This window comes from Cololabis saira, chromosome 7 (assembly GCF_033807715.1).
Source record: "Cololabis saira isolate AMF1-May2022 chromosome 7, fColSai1.1, whole genome shotgun sequence".
NCBI lineage: Eukaryota > Metazoa > Chordata > Actinopteri > Beloniformes > Belonidae > Cololabis > Cololabis saira.
This window is the reverse complement of record NC_084593.1, coordinates 1,576,938-1,591,372: the sequence shown is the minus strand read 5'-3', so window position 1 is coordinate 1,591,372 and position 14,435 is coordinate 1,576,938. Positions and strand designations below refer to the sequence as shown.

At 44.3% G+C, this 14,435-nt stretch overlaps 1 protein-coding gene across 1 annotated transcript in view; it reads left to right on the top strand.

Moving 5' to 3' along the window:
• The first annotated feature begins 12,784 nt into the window (after positions 1 to 12,784).
• LOC133446715 (NACHT, LRR and PYD domains-containing protein 4-like) overlaps positions 12,785 to 14,435 on the top strand; it is a 109,708-nt gene continuing 108,057 nt past the window's right edge. Inside the window, exon 1 of the mRNA XM_061724722.1 lies at positions 12,785 to 12,799. The gene's annotated coding sequence lies outside the window, so the exon portion shown is untranslated. The remainder of the gene's footprint in view (positions 12,800 to 14,435) is intronic.

Here is a 14,435-nt window from a genome sequence, read left to right as displayed (position 1 = left end):
GACAGAGTGGCTTCTCAGCAGGAACCGGTTCCCCCAAACCATTGTGATGGATCTATGCCGTGATTTACAACCGATGTTTGAGCGAGAGACCAAACGCACCAAAGCCATCCCAGTCACATCCAGCTCCGTCCACCCTGGGATTTTTGGCCACCGGAACATTTCAGAGAGAGATTGGAGACATATTTACATATTTTGCAGCCGACACTAAGCAGAATCATGCCGGCAGTGTTGCATGCAATCATTTCTCTGGCCCCAACTTACATCCAGTTCCTATACACACATCACCAACAAGGTGAAATTAAACGAGGATTTCACGCTATCGCCGGATTCCTAAACATAATTGGAGCTATAGATTGCACTCAAATCGCAATAAAATCACCATCACACAATGAATTTAGTTACGTAAACAGGAAAGGATTTCATTCAATCAATGCACAAATAATCGGCGATGCAACTATGTCTTTGTCAAATGTTGTTGCCCGGTGGCCTGAGGAACGCACGACTCATTTATTCTGCAGAACAGCTCTGTTGGTGTTTGCACCTCCAAGCAGGAGCTGTTGTTGCTACCATATATGGTCAATTGGCGGCGTTTCTGAATGCAAATGACCCTAACCATGCACGAGCACGGCAGTTAAGAACAGGGGGGATTTATCATCACTGACTACTTACTAGTGTGCGTACGACCGGTGTCCGCACGTTTCATAATTACGTTTTTTTTTGTAATTACACATATTCTAAATTTCATTCCTACAACATAATTTAGAACCTTTTCTAGGCACTGTTGATAAATGAGGCCCCAGGACTCACAGCAACCACCGGTTCAGACCCATCAACGAGGAGGCCTTGGTCCTCCGCCAGGATATGGAGGAAAGCCTGACACCCCTCCGGGAGAAGCTGACTGTAACACGGCGAATGCTACGGGGCCCAACCGACAGGATGGAGAGGACACGGAGTTTTCGTGTAGAACCCTTTATTTCACCAGACCCACTCTCACACGTGCCCAAGCACCTTCTTCGCAGCCCCCTTGCTGCTGTCCAGCCCTGCCTTATCAAGGCTGGCAGGGTGGAGAGGATGACGGGACACACCTGTGTCCCATCAGCCTGAGTGGCTGCAGCTCCTCCACCCTGCCACACTGACGCTCTTCCAGCAGGTGATGGAGGAATGCCACCACGCGGCACGCTTCCTCCAGTTCAAGGCCCGGGACACCGAGAACAAGATCCGGCATTAGTTTCGGGAGCTTCACCAGTTCCTGAAAGAGGAAGAGAAGGTGAGGGTGAAGGCGCTGAGGGAGGAGGAGGAGCAGAAGTCGGGTTGTGAAGGAGAAGGTGGATGCTCTGACCAGGGACATGGACGCTCTTTCAGACACGATCAGAGCGACGGAGACGGAGCTGAGAGTCGGAGACGTCTCGCTGCTGCTCAACCGCAAGGTGGCGACCGGGAGGGTCAAACAGGGCCCGGTTCTGCAGGACCCGGAGCCGCGTTTAGGGGCTTTGATAGATGTGGCCAAACATCTGGGAAACCTGACCTACAAAATCTGGAATAAGATGAAGGACATGGTGGGCTACAGTGCCGTCATCCTGGATCCAAACACCGCCGACCCAGATCCTCGTGTCTAACGACCTGCTGATGATCAAATTCATGGGGTCGCAAGAGCTGCCGAGCAACCTGGAGAGGACCAGGTTCCCCCGCACCGTCCTGGGCTCCGAGGTGGTGAAGTCAGAGACTTACAAGTGGGCCGAGAATATTGGACGCAACGCCGACTGGTGGGAGGTGTGAATGCTGGAAGCCGCCGTCCCGGGTGGCGACCCAGCGAAGCCGCAGCTGTGGAGGATTTCAATCAAGGACGGTAGATACAAGGCGTTGGCTGGATCGGGCTCGGAGCAAGACCTGCAGGCGGGGGCGCCCCGTCTAGACCCTGAACCCCAAGACGAGTCGACATCCCTTGGAAGGTCGTATAATCGTCCACCTCATTTGCATTTGACATTCTTGAAGTCGATTGATGTTTTGTGGATTTGTGTTAGTAAAGTAGAGAAAGAATCCGACTGCATGTTAAACCCAGAGAGACTTGTGGACTTTTTGACTTATTGGGACTCGTTCAGCTCCAGTGTGTCACCGCTTTCAGTTCCAGGTTAAAACGTTGGGATGTGAATCCAGGAATGATGCTTCTGGATGATGATCTAATAGTAACTCAGTGTTGTTGATAATGATGATTGATCATGTGACTGGTTACGGGATCTTGGTCTCAGATAAATATTGATGACTGGTGTGTGATAAACAAGCAAAGCCACTCTATGTAGAAATACCACGTCTGACCTCATGGGGACCGCATTCACGAGAATGTTCACGTGTCAGCCTCCGACGTCAGACAATGTTGTGTTACAAGAGAGCTCAGACCAGACGAGAGCTTGAAAAGCCTGTTTCTTTGTTTTCTCGTTTCTTTGTTTCCTCATTTGCACCACGTTAGCAATGAGAGAAAGAACAGGTCTGGGAGGACGGTTGGGATACGCCCACCTTGCGTCAATCCCAGACCTGTTTTAGCTTAGCTGGTTGCCATGGAAACCCCGTAACTGGCAGAGCTACCCTGGGACCCGGGTTGGGTTGCAGTCGGGTCCGCCTCCCGGCGGCTGATTGGCTGGAATTGTCCTGAGATGTTCGGCTGATCGGCTGATTGATCCCCACTCACTATTAAATCTAGATGTCCCCCACCTGGTCAGATGTGGTACTGCTACAAGAAGCGTCTTAAATGGTGCCAGTAAAACTTGGTGGTTTAGGGAAATAAAATAGAAATATAGATTTTTTTTTTAAACATAAAAGATGTATGATCTTTTAAAACTGCCATAATAATATAATTTACCTTTAATGTAATTTACCTTTTTTGTGAGGTGAAATTCACTTTGACTTTGGACCGCAGGGAGGGGACACATATATATTTGGTATTTGGAGCTAATTGTTTTTTTCAGTGATTTATAAGGGTTGTGGATGAAATAAAATAAATGGAAACATCTTTGTCAGGAGTATGTTGATTATTTTAAACTATCCAGATAACAATAACAACTGATAACTCACAAGTGTTAAAAGCTCAATTGTAACTAAGACTTTAAACTTTCTTTAAACAATTATTCTTCATTTGAGCATTATTATTTTGTTTGTAGCAATCCACCTGTTTTATGTATCACAGTCTACAGGCCACCCAGGCCTGTAGACTGTGATACATACGAGTTTTCAGAATTTTTAACATCAAAGTATTCCGAATACCATTTTAATAAGTGGTGATTTTAAACTGCACATCGATGACAACAGGGATTATTATTCAAATGAGTTTTTAAATCTTCTCAACAGTATGGATGGACAGCCTACCCACAACAGTGGACACACCTTAGATTTGACATAACCTTCTTGTTGTCCATGAGGACGAACTTCTGCAAACACAAGATGAATGTGTTAAGCTTGAGCTTCTACGTGGAAGCAACCAAACCTGCTGTCATGGAAAAATTCAAACGTTATATACTTTCTAACAAAAGGTCAACAGAATACTAAAATACTAATAAAGGCCAGTGTCATGCTCTAGGGCAACATGGCAAAACAAGGATTCCACACAATGGTCAACAGTTTTAAAGTATATTTATTAATTCAAATAATATCAAAATAATAGCCATAACCCAGTGTGAGGATATCAGTAATCAGTCATGTCTGCAGTGTATGGATGTGTGGAGTGTGCTGGGTGAGTGTTGTATAAAAGGATGCAAAAATGGGAACTTTTTTTTTTTTTTTTTCCTTGTCTGCACACATATTAATGATTGATACCATGACGGTAGAATCCAAAGGCATATATATGTGCATTATTACTATATTTAATATATATATGCATACATATGCATACACATACATAAATATACACATACAAACCCAGTGATTTTTTTTCTTCGGGGGGGGTGTGTATGGGGGGGGGGTGTGACGACATCCACTGCCAATCCAGGAAGCAGGAACACACGGAGACACACGTCAAGCATTGGAAATCTGCGACAAAAGAAGACACAAACAAAACACGAAACCGGCACGGAGCCAACCAAAACATGAACAGCAATCGACCCAAATCTTGAGATCTGATCGCAGTCTGAGCTAAGCTACCGCTACCGCTACCTAACCCCAAAAACTACAGAGCAAGCATGCAGGTGAACAGCCAGTGTGTATGTCTATGTGTGTGTGTGCATGTATGTATATGATCATGCGTGTGTGTGTGTGTGTATATGTGTGTGACTGAGTGGCTATATGTGTGTGACTGAGTGGCTATATGTGTGTGTGTGTGTGTGTGTGTGTGTGTGTGTGTGTGTGTGTGTGTGTGTGTGTGTGTGTGTGTGTGTGTGTGTGTGTGTGTGTGTGTGTGTGTGTGTGGGTAATAAACCAAACAAAGCTCCACCTGAAGTGTATCTATAGTGGGGGAGGGGGGGAGCAACCCCGCCACCAGCGAGACCAGACAGAGGCCGACACGGAAGAACCCGGAATCCAGGCCACCGGCAACCCCACAGAGGGGAGAAGTAGGAGGGAGGCAACCCACCGCCTGCGAGCCCCCCCCCGGCGTGGGAAGAAGCAGCCAGAGATCCCGCGGCGGCGGACCGCGACCCAGGCAATCCCCGGCCACCCGGTCCGGGCCGGACACGCGGCCAGGAGGCCCTCAACCTTCAGGCCAACGACCCCCACCCGGCAGGGGGCCAGCCTGCCCGGAGAGACAGAGCCGCCCCGGCCGCCGACGCTGGCAGGTGCACCCGCCCCCGCGAAAGTGGCCCTCCAAGACCAGAGGGGCGCCCCGCCGCAGAGGCAGCGGGGAGGACCGGAGACGGGCCCGGAGAGGGGGAACCCCCCAACAGGGCGACACCCATGCAGGCCCGACAACGGAGGGCCCCAGACCCAGGCATCCCATTCATTCATCCATTCATCTATCCGATACTTATACTAATAATAAGATATACTATACATAATAATAATAATAATAATAATAATAATAATAATAATAATAATAATAACAACCATCTTTGTATAATATAATATTGATAAATTATTAAGTTTGGTTGTCCTGCCAATGGAGGCTCAAATCCTCCATGGCAGAACCCTTCCATACCACATTCTCACCGACACAGACACACAATCACGCACCGTTTCCCCCTCCCCGGGGGGGTCCAGAACCGCCAGAAGGCACCCCAGGCTGCACGGCGAGCCCCGCCAGGCCCGGGTATCCCGACCCACCTATCCCAGGCCGGCGAGGGAACATAAGACATAGACACCTGGGAATGGTGCCACCCTGCCGCCGCGCCCGCCCGTGCACCCCCCCCCCCCGGGGCAAAAATGGGAACTTAAACCATGGTAAGGCCAGGTGGCAGAGGTCCTGCTGCATGAGAGGATAGAGAGAGAGCGAGCCTGTGGAGAAGGAGCTCCCTTTATACTCCACCGGCTCCGACCACCACAGGTGAGCAGGATTGGTCTGACGGCCTGCTCCCACTCTGCCATCACAGAGGCTGCTAGCAAGCCTACATTGAGTTAGAGGGGGCAGGGCCGTCACACCAGTGTAGAGGAATTGGTGTTTTTATATATATAATAATTTGGTTGGACTCTAACATGGGAAACTTTTCATTCAAGAAAGATCTGTATAAGAACTTTAAACTGAAGGAGAAAAAAGAAAGACAGAGTATGTATGTGTATGTGTGTGTGTGTGTGTGTGTGTGTGTGTGTGTGTGTGTGTGTGTGTGTGTGTGTGTGCCCTCTAGTGGACACATTAATTACTGCATTTAAATTCATTCATTTGCCCTCTAGTGGACATATAAGTTACTGCATTAAAATGCATTTATTTGTCCTCGAGTGGAGATATAAGTTACTGCATTTAAATGCATTTATTTATCCCGGGGGCCAGAGCGGGCGACATAGAAGCAAATTTGAAGCTACTGGCAAAGGGTTATCGTAAATATGGTAAAGTTATCATCCATGTCGGAGCTAACGACTCCCGTCTTCGCCAGTCGGAAGTAACCAGAATGAATATTGTCTCGGTGTGTAACTTCGCTAAAACCATGTCGGACTCCGTAGGTCTCTCTGGCCCCCTCCCCAATTTGACCAGCGATGACATGTTTAGTCGCATGCTCTCGCTCCGTCGCTGGTTGTATCGGTGGTGTTCAGAAAACGACGTGGCCTTTATTGACAATTGGGAAACGTTCTGGGGAAAGCCCGGTCTGATTAGAAGAGACGGCATTCATCCCACCCGGGATGGTGCTGCTCTTGTCTCTAGTAATTTGGCCTGTTTCATTAGACCCTCTCCCTGACATCGCAGGGTCCAGGCCAGGATGCAGAGCTGTAGTTTAACACACTTCTCTGCTGCTTCTCGAGGACCAACGCCTGCCAACAAAACTATAAGATTACATGATGTAACTGGTAACTTTAACCAGGTGCCTAGCAAAATAGAAGTAGTTGCAGTTCCCCGCCCTCCACTAGTTCACCAGGTGCGGCGTTATAGAGGTGTTAACCAAAATAATCTTGTAAAAATTAAAACCAATGCACATTTGGTACCAATAAGAGACCGAAAAATTAGATGCGGACTACTAAATATACGATCATTAAGCTCCAAGTCTCTGTTAGTAAACGATATAATTACAGAGAGCAGGAGTGATGTTTTCTGCTTAACAGAAACATGGTTACAGGATGAAGAGTATGTTAGTTTGAATGAATCAACTCCGCCCGGCTACTTTAATCATCACATTCCTAGAAACACGGGCCGGGGCGGAGGAGTCGCAGCAATTTATAACTCCAGTCTCCAAACAAAAATTGAACCTAAGTGCAATCATAATACGTTTGAAAGCCTCACGCTTAGTCTGAAATTTCCGAGCTGGAAATCAGAGAAGCCAGTTGTGTTAGTGGTAGTGTACCGGCCCCCTGCTGGTGCGTATCTAGAGTTTTTGTCTGAATTTTCAGATTTCCTTTCTGGATTATTGATCAGCACAGATAAATTCATCATAGTGGGTGATTTTAACATTCATATGGATGTTGAAAGCGATAATCTTAAATTAGCCTTCGATTCTCTTCTAGAATCAATGGGTATCTCACAAAAAGTGGATAAACCGACGCACTGTTTTAATCATACTCTCGACCTCGTTCTCACCTACGGTGTTGAAACTGATGGTCTGTTGGTGTCACCTGTAAACTCCCTTTTATCCGACCATTACTTAATAACGTTTGAATTTAATTTTGTTGATGTTGAAGTGCAAAATAGGAGGTATTATTTTAGCAGATGTTTGTCTGATGAAGTTATTGTTAAATTTAGGGAGGCCATTGCTTATCTTACGACAGTGCGAAATAGTGATGTAATCGAGGCCAGTGACCTTGGTTCTACCTCTGCAGATGTTGATTTCCTTGCTAGTAACACTGCTGATTTGTTGCATTCAGCTTTAGATGAAGTTGCTCCTTTGAAAAGGAGGGTTTCTAGCCACAGGAGCTTAACTCCCTGGTATAATTCAGATATCCGCATGTTGAAACAAAACATGCGTAAAATGGAAAGGAAGTGGTACTCTTGTAGGTCTGTAGACTCTTATCGTGAATGGAAAGATATTCTAATAGTATATAAAAAAGCCATTCGCAAAGCCAGAACAGCTTATTATTCAACGTTGATAGAGGATAACAAAAGTAACCCACGTTTTCTGTTCAGCACTGTAGCCAGGCTGACAAAGAGTCACAACTCTGTTGAGCCGTGCATTCCTGCAGCTCTCAGTAGTGAGGACTTTATGGGCTTCTTTAACAGTAAAATCACGAGAATTAGAGAAGAAATCAACCAGCCGGTTGTGGGCGTTTCTTCAGCTTTAGCGACTTCCCTAGGCTCTGACTTGTCTCTAGACTGTTTTGATCCTATAGACCTCCCTGAGCTGACTTCACTCGTTAATAGAGCTAAGTCAACCACATGTATGTTAGACCCCATCCCGACTCGACTATTCAAGCATATTTTTTCTCTTATTGGTACGACAATACTGGACCAAATTAACCTATCCCTAAGTTTAGGATATGTACCACAGGTTTTCAAAGTGGCAGTAATTAAACCTTTACTTAAAAAACTTTCTCTTGACCCAAACACCTTAGCTAATTATAGGCCAATTTCCAACCTTCCATTTGTGTCTAAAATTCTGGAAAAGGCAGTTTCAAGCCAGTTATGTGACTATTTGTATAGAAATGATCTGTTTGAAGTCTTTCAGTCAAGGTTCAGAATGCATCATAGCACAGAGACAGCACTGGTTCGAGTCACGAATGACCTCCTTATGGCCTCAGATAAGGGATTAGTGTCCTTACTGGTTCTACTGGACCTCAGTGCTGCTTTTGACACTATAGATCATGACATTTTACTGCACAGGTTAGAGCATGTTGTTGGGATTAAAGGGACAGCTCTATGTTGGTTTAAATCATACCTATCTGACAGGTTCCAGTTTGTTCATGTACATGAGGTTTCTTCAGAACAGTCAAGGGTCTGTTATGGTGTTCCGCAGGGTTCAGTGCTAGGGCCAATCTTGTTCAGTTTATACATGCAGCCGTTGGGAAGTATAATCCAGAATCACGGCATACACTTTCATTGTTATGCTGATGATACGCAGCTCTACTTGTCTATGAAGCCGGATGAAACAGAACCGTTAGTTAAACTTCAGGCATGTCTTAGGGACATCAAGGACTGGATGTCCAGAAATTTCCTGCTTCTAAATTCAGATAAAACAGAGGTTATCATTCTTGGTCCAGAGCATCTTAGGAAGGGATTAGATGGTGTTGCGATGGCTTCCAGTGCAACTGTGAGAAACCTTGGTGTTATTTTCGATCAGGATTTGTCGTTTAAACCATATGTCAATCAGGTTTGTAAAATAGCCTTTTTCCATCTCCGTAATATTGCAAAGATTAGGAAAATCCTCTCGCAGAGTGATGCAGAAAAACTAGTTCATGCGTTTGTATCTTCTAGACTAGATTACTGTAATGTGTTGTTAGCAGGATGTCCAAGTAATTTGCTGAATAGGCTCCAGCTGATCCAAAATGCAGCAGCACGAGTACTGACAGGAATTAGCAGGAGAGACCACGTCTCTCCAGTGTTAGCGTCGCTCCATTGGTTACCCGTAAAATTCAGAATCCAGTTTAAAATTCTATTACTTGCGTATAAAGCCCAAAACGGCTTAGCTCCGCATTATTTGCAAGACCTGATAGTGCCTTATGCTCCTGTCAGAGCTCTCCGTTCTCAGAGTGCAGGTTTACTCGTAGTTCCTAGAGTATCTAAATGTAGATTTGGAGGGCGGGCGTTCTGCTATCAGGCACCACTACTATGGAACCAACTTCCAATCTGGGTTAAGGAGGCTGACACCACCTCCACCTTTAAAACTAAACTTAAAACATTTCTGTTTAGTAAAGCCTATAGTTAGTGTTTAGTAAACCTCTAGCTGGTGTTGGTAAATCTCTAGGTAGTGTAAACTTTAGTGTGTCAGAGTCGCTCCTGTAGTTTCTTGTGCTGGCCCCCCCTTCTCCTCCCTTTTCTCTCTTTTGTCCATGTTGCAGCATCCTTTGCCGGACACCGGAACCTGCAGGTGGTCGTGGGTGGCTTGTAGCTTGCATTACGGAGCACAAGTCTTTCCCCGACCCTGCACCCCAACCTGGGACTTGCTGATTGGGCCGGAGCTTCGGGAGCTGCGTGCTGGCCTGCGGTCCCCACCCCTGGTCATCCCGTTGCTGGCCCCCCCTTCTCCTCCCTTTTCTCTCTTTTGTCCTGCAGGTGGTCGTGGGTGGCTTGTAGCTTGCATTACGGAGCACAAGTCTTTTCCTGACCCTGCACCCCAACCTGGGACTTGCTGATTGGGCCGGAGCTTCGGGAGCTGCGTGCTGGCCTGCGGTCCCCACCCCTGGTCATCCCGTTGCTGCTTCCACCTGCCTGCTGTGCTGCTGCCGTCCCTGACCCACCAGTCTGGCCCTCGGCAGGAGGGTCCCCCCTTATGAGCCTGGTCCTGCTCAAGGTTTCTTCCCTCCTAAAGGGGAGTTTTTCCTTGCCACTGTTTGGCTTAAGGTTTTTCTCCCACTAGGGGAGTTTTTACCTGCCATTGTTTATGTAATAACTGCTCGGGGGTCATGTTCTGGGTATGGGTCTCTGTAAAGCGTCTAGAGACAACTCTGTTGTATTAGACGCTATATAAATAAAATTGAATTGAAAAATTGAATTGAATTTAAACCAACATAGAGCTGTCCCTTTAATCCCAACAACATGCTCTAACCTGTGCAGTAAAATGCCATGATCTACAGTGTCAAAAGCAGCACTGAGGTCCAGTAGAACCAATATGGAAACTAATCCCTTATCTGAGATCCAGTAGAACCAGTATGGACACTAATCCCTTATCTGAGGTCCAGTAGAACCAGTATGGACACTAATCCCTTATCTGAGGCCATAAGGAGGTCATTCGTGACTCGAACCAGTGCTGTCTATGTGCGATGATGCATTCTGAACCCTGACTGAAAGACTTCAAACAGATCATTTCTATACAAATAGTCACATAACTGGCTTGAAACTGCCTTTTCCAGAAATTTAGATACAAATGGAAATTGGAAATTGGCCTATAATTAGCTAAGGTGTCTGGGTCAAGAGAAGGTTTTTTAAGTAAAGGTTTAATTACTGCCACTTTGAAAACCTGTGGTACATATCCTAAGCTTAAGGATAGGTTGATTTGGTCCAGTATTGTCGCACCAATAAGGGAAAAAACATTTTTGAATAGTCGAGTCGGGATGGGGTCTAACATACATGTGGTTGACTTAGCTCTATTAACGAGTGAAGTCAGCTCAGGGAGGTCTATAGGATCAAAACAGTCTAGAGACAAGTCAGAGCCTAGGGAAGTCGCTAAAGCTGAAGAAACGCCCACAACCGGCTGGTTGATTTCTTCTCTAATTCTCGTGATTTTACTGTTAAAGAAGCCCATAAAGTCCTCACTACTGAGAGCTGCAGGAATGCACGGCTCAACAGAGTTGTGACTCTTTGTCAGCCTGGCTACAGTGCTGAACAGAAAACGTGGGTTACTTTTGTTATCCTCTATCAACGTTGAATAATAAGCTGTTCTGGCTTTACGAATGGCTTTTTAATATACTATTAGAATATCTTTCCATTCACGATAAGAGTCTACAGACCTACAAGAGTACCACTTCCTTTCTATTTTACGCACGTTTTGTTTCAACATGCGGATATCTGAATTATACCAGGGAGTTAAGCTCCTGTGGCTAGAAACCCTCCTTTTCAAAGGAGCAACTTCATCTAAAGCTGAATGCAACAAATCAACAGTGTTACTAGCAAGAAAATCAACATCAGAGGTAGAACCCAGGTCACTGGCCTCTACTGCTTCACTATTTTCCACTGACGTAAGATGAGCAATGGCCTCCTTAATGCAATCACACAAACATTTGCTAAAGTAATACCTCCTGCCTCCTGTATATATTTTACTTTCATAATATTCACTCAGTGAATTTACATAATCTCTTTTTTGTCCGTTGTTCGCGAAGATTGCGCTGGAATAAAGGCTGTTAGGTTACGCACCAACAGATCATCAGTTTCAACACCGTAGGTGAGAACGAGATCGAGAGTATGATTAAAACAGTGCGTCGGTTTATCCACTTTTTGTGAGATACCCATTGATTCTAGAAGAGAATTGAAAGCTAATTTAAGATTATCTCTTTCAACATCCATATGAATATTAAAATCACCCACTATGATGAATTTATCTGTACTGATCAATAATCCAGACAGGAAATCTGAAAATTCAGACAGAAACTCTAGATAAGCACCAGCAGTAATAATAACAGTAATTATATTAACACTATCATATGCTGTAACAACGCACCTCCCAATAATCTATCATATCTACCTCATTCTGCACCTCTCACTTTTTAAAAGTTGTATATTTGTTATTTAGAGCTGTCATTACCATGTCTACCTCATACTGCTGCACCTTTCACTTTTTTAATTGTATTGTATATATGTTAATAAGTGCCACATTGTTTATTTACTGCACATTTGTTATTTTACTCTTGCTACTTTTAAATCTGGGTACAGTGACCGAAATATCCGGAGTCAAATTCCTTGTCGGGCCAATGTTCAAACTTGACCAATAAAGCTGATTCTGATTCTGATTCTGATTCTGACTCTGATTCTGTAATTCCAGGAGTGCAGATGTTCCATGTTTCCACCACAAACTGATGCGTCTGGAGTCAAGCAGAACTCTCTGCTTTTATTTAATTGATCTTTGAACCAAGTTTATTCATATTAAAGTATGAGGGTGATAAAAGATCTGTGAATAAGTAACCCTAAAGATAAGCTGTCGGTTCTCGCCTACTTTTTACAACATTTAGCGAGACAACGCAGATACTTCAGTCCAGTTTCCTTCCACCTTCTCGTGGACGGGTTTCTGCACGTCCGTGTGAAGGCGATCGGAGCAGTTTTTAAACTGCCAGCAGCTCCGTTTCTGGACAAAAGCTCCGCAGATAATTCCCGTTAACGGACTTACAGCTGGAACTGAAGGACGAAGGAGCCGACGGTTCAACGCTTCCAGATGTTGGAGCGGAGTCGGTGAATGAGCAGCAGTTCAGGTAGGTGATGGTCAGCAGGTGAATGAGCAGCAGTTCAGGTAGATGATGGTCAGCAGGTGAATGAGCAGCAGTTCAGGTAGGTGATGGTCAGCAGGTGAATGAGCAGCAGTTCAGGTAGGTGATGGTCAGCAGGTGAATGAGCAGCAGTTCAGGTAGATGATGGTCAGCAGGTGAATGAGCAGCAGTTCAGGTAGACGATGGTCGTGTAAGGTGTAGGAATTTTACACATTGATATTTCAATATTTGTACAGTAAAATTGTTTGAAATACACTGTAGTGATTCTAGTTGTGAAGAGGGCTATGTGAGGCATTGGGTGAAATTATGGGATAATTCATTTTTATAGTCTCTGCAAAACAGAACCTGAACCAAAAAAGGCGATTGACCTTTGTAGAAAAGTAAGGTGTTTGAAGTTTAGATCTTAAAAGAAAAGTGTTTGATCCTTTTCTTTTACAGTAAGAGTGTGTAAATATTACGGTGGAAGTTTGGGTATATTAAAAAAATATCTGCATCATCTCAAACTCAGTACTTCATATCTTTGTGTTTCTGAGCCGCGTTCATTCATTTACCGTAAAGGCTGAAATAGGAGGGACATGAAAATGTAGGAGCGGCTGATTTGACCAGGTGAGTAGGAATGACGGCTGCTGGACTGCAGTCAGTCAGCAGGACCAGCTGGTACTGGTGACTGAAGCAGCTTTACCGTCTCCGTCCGTGTGGAGGAGGAGACGCTGCTCTCCCGCCGTCACACTCTGAACAGCTGGGAGGGAATTCTGGAAAATCCTGCACTTGGTGACAAGTTTTTGATATTCGGCATGTTAGTTATGGACATAAGGTTTTCAAAAACCACCGTGTTGAGCCGCATTTTGTAATAAACGTCCAAAATGTAATAACTTTTTCATTTCATTTTGTAATAAAGCCCCAATTTGTAATAAACTGCCCCATTTTGTAATACATTTTGCCACATTATGTAATAATGTTATTGCATTTGGAGAAGATTATTATAAAATCCACTTGCAACTTTTTTATTTTCTAGGAAATGTAATAACATGGTGCGTTATGTAATAATACCTATTATTGTTGTTTGTTTAACAATTAATTTATACAAGAGTGACTTTTACTGTTTTTTATGCAATTTCCCTCAGAGCTATGTATCCCAATAAATCTATGTATAAAACTCCAAATATAACTTTAGTTGCCTATTTGAAGTTTGGAATTATACAGGCCAATAACAAACAACTAAACTATGCTTTAGAATTGTTATTACATAATGCACCATGTTATTACATTTTATAGAGAATAAAAAAGTTGCAAGTGCATTTTGTAATAATCTTTTCAAAATGTAATAACTTATTACATAATGCGGCAAAATGTATTACAAAATGCATTGGGGCAGTTTATTACAAAATGCGGCCATTTATTACAAAATGAAATGACAAAGTTTTTACATTTTGGACGTTTATTACCAAATGCGGCTCAACACACCACAAACAAATTGGGACGCCCCCCTAGTGGCCGGTTTGCAGAAAATTCAAAATGTGTGTTATTTTAATAAAATCATTTTCTTTCACTGTGACTTAGTTCTGAGGTTCTGTTCATCTTAAGCCTGAATGAAGCCACTGTTCTCACCCAATAAGACTATTGACACTACAGCGATAGTTACCTGTGCAATAAACAGAAAACTGCATTCCTTGGGGGTGGGAATAGGAGTCTAGAGCCCTATATGATCTTTCTATGTGACATAATTCTAGAGATATGGAGTTTTTTGTGCAAAAACATGGCGGACATTTCTTATTTTTTAGTGAATAAAATCAATATTTTGAGTTAGCTTC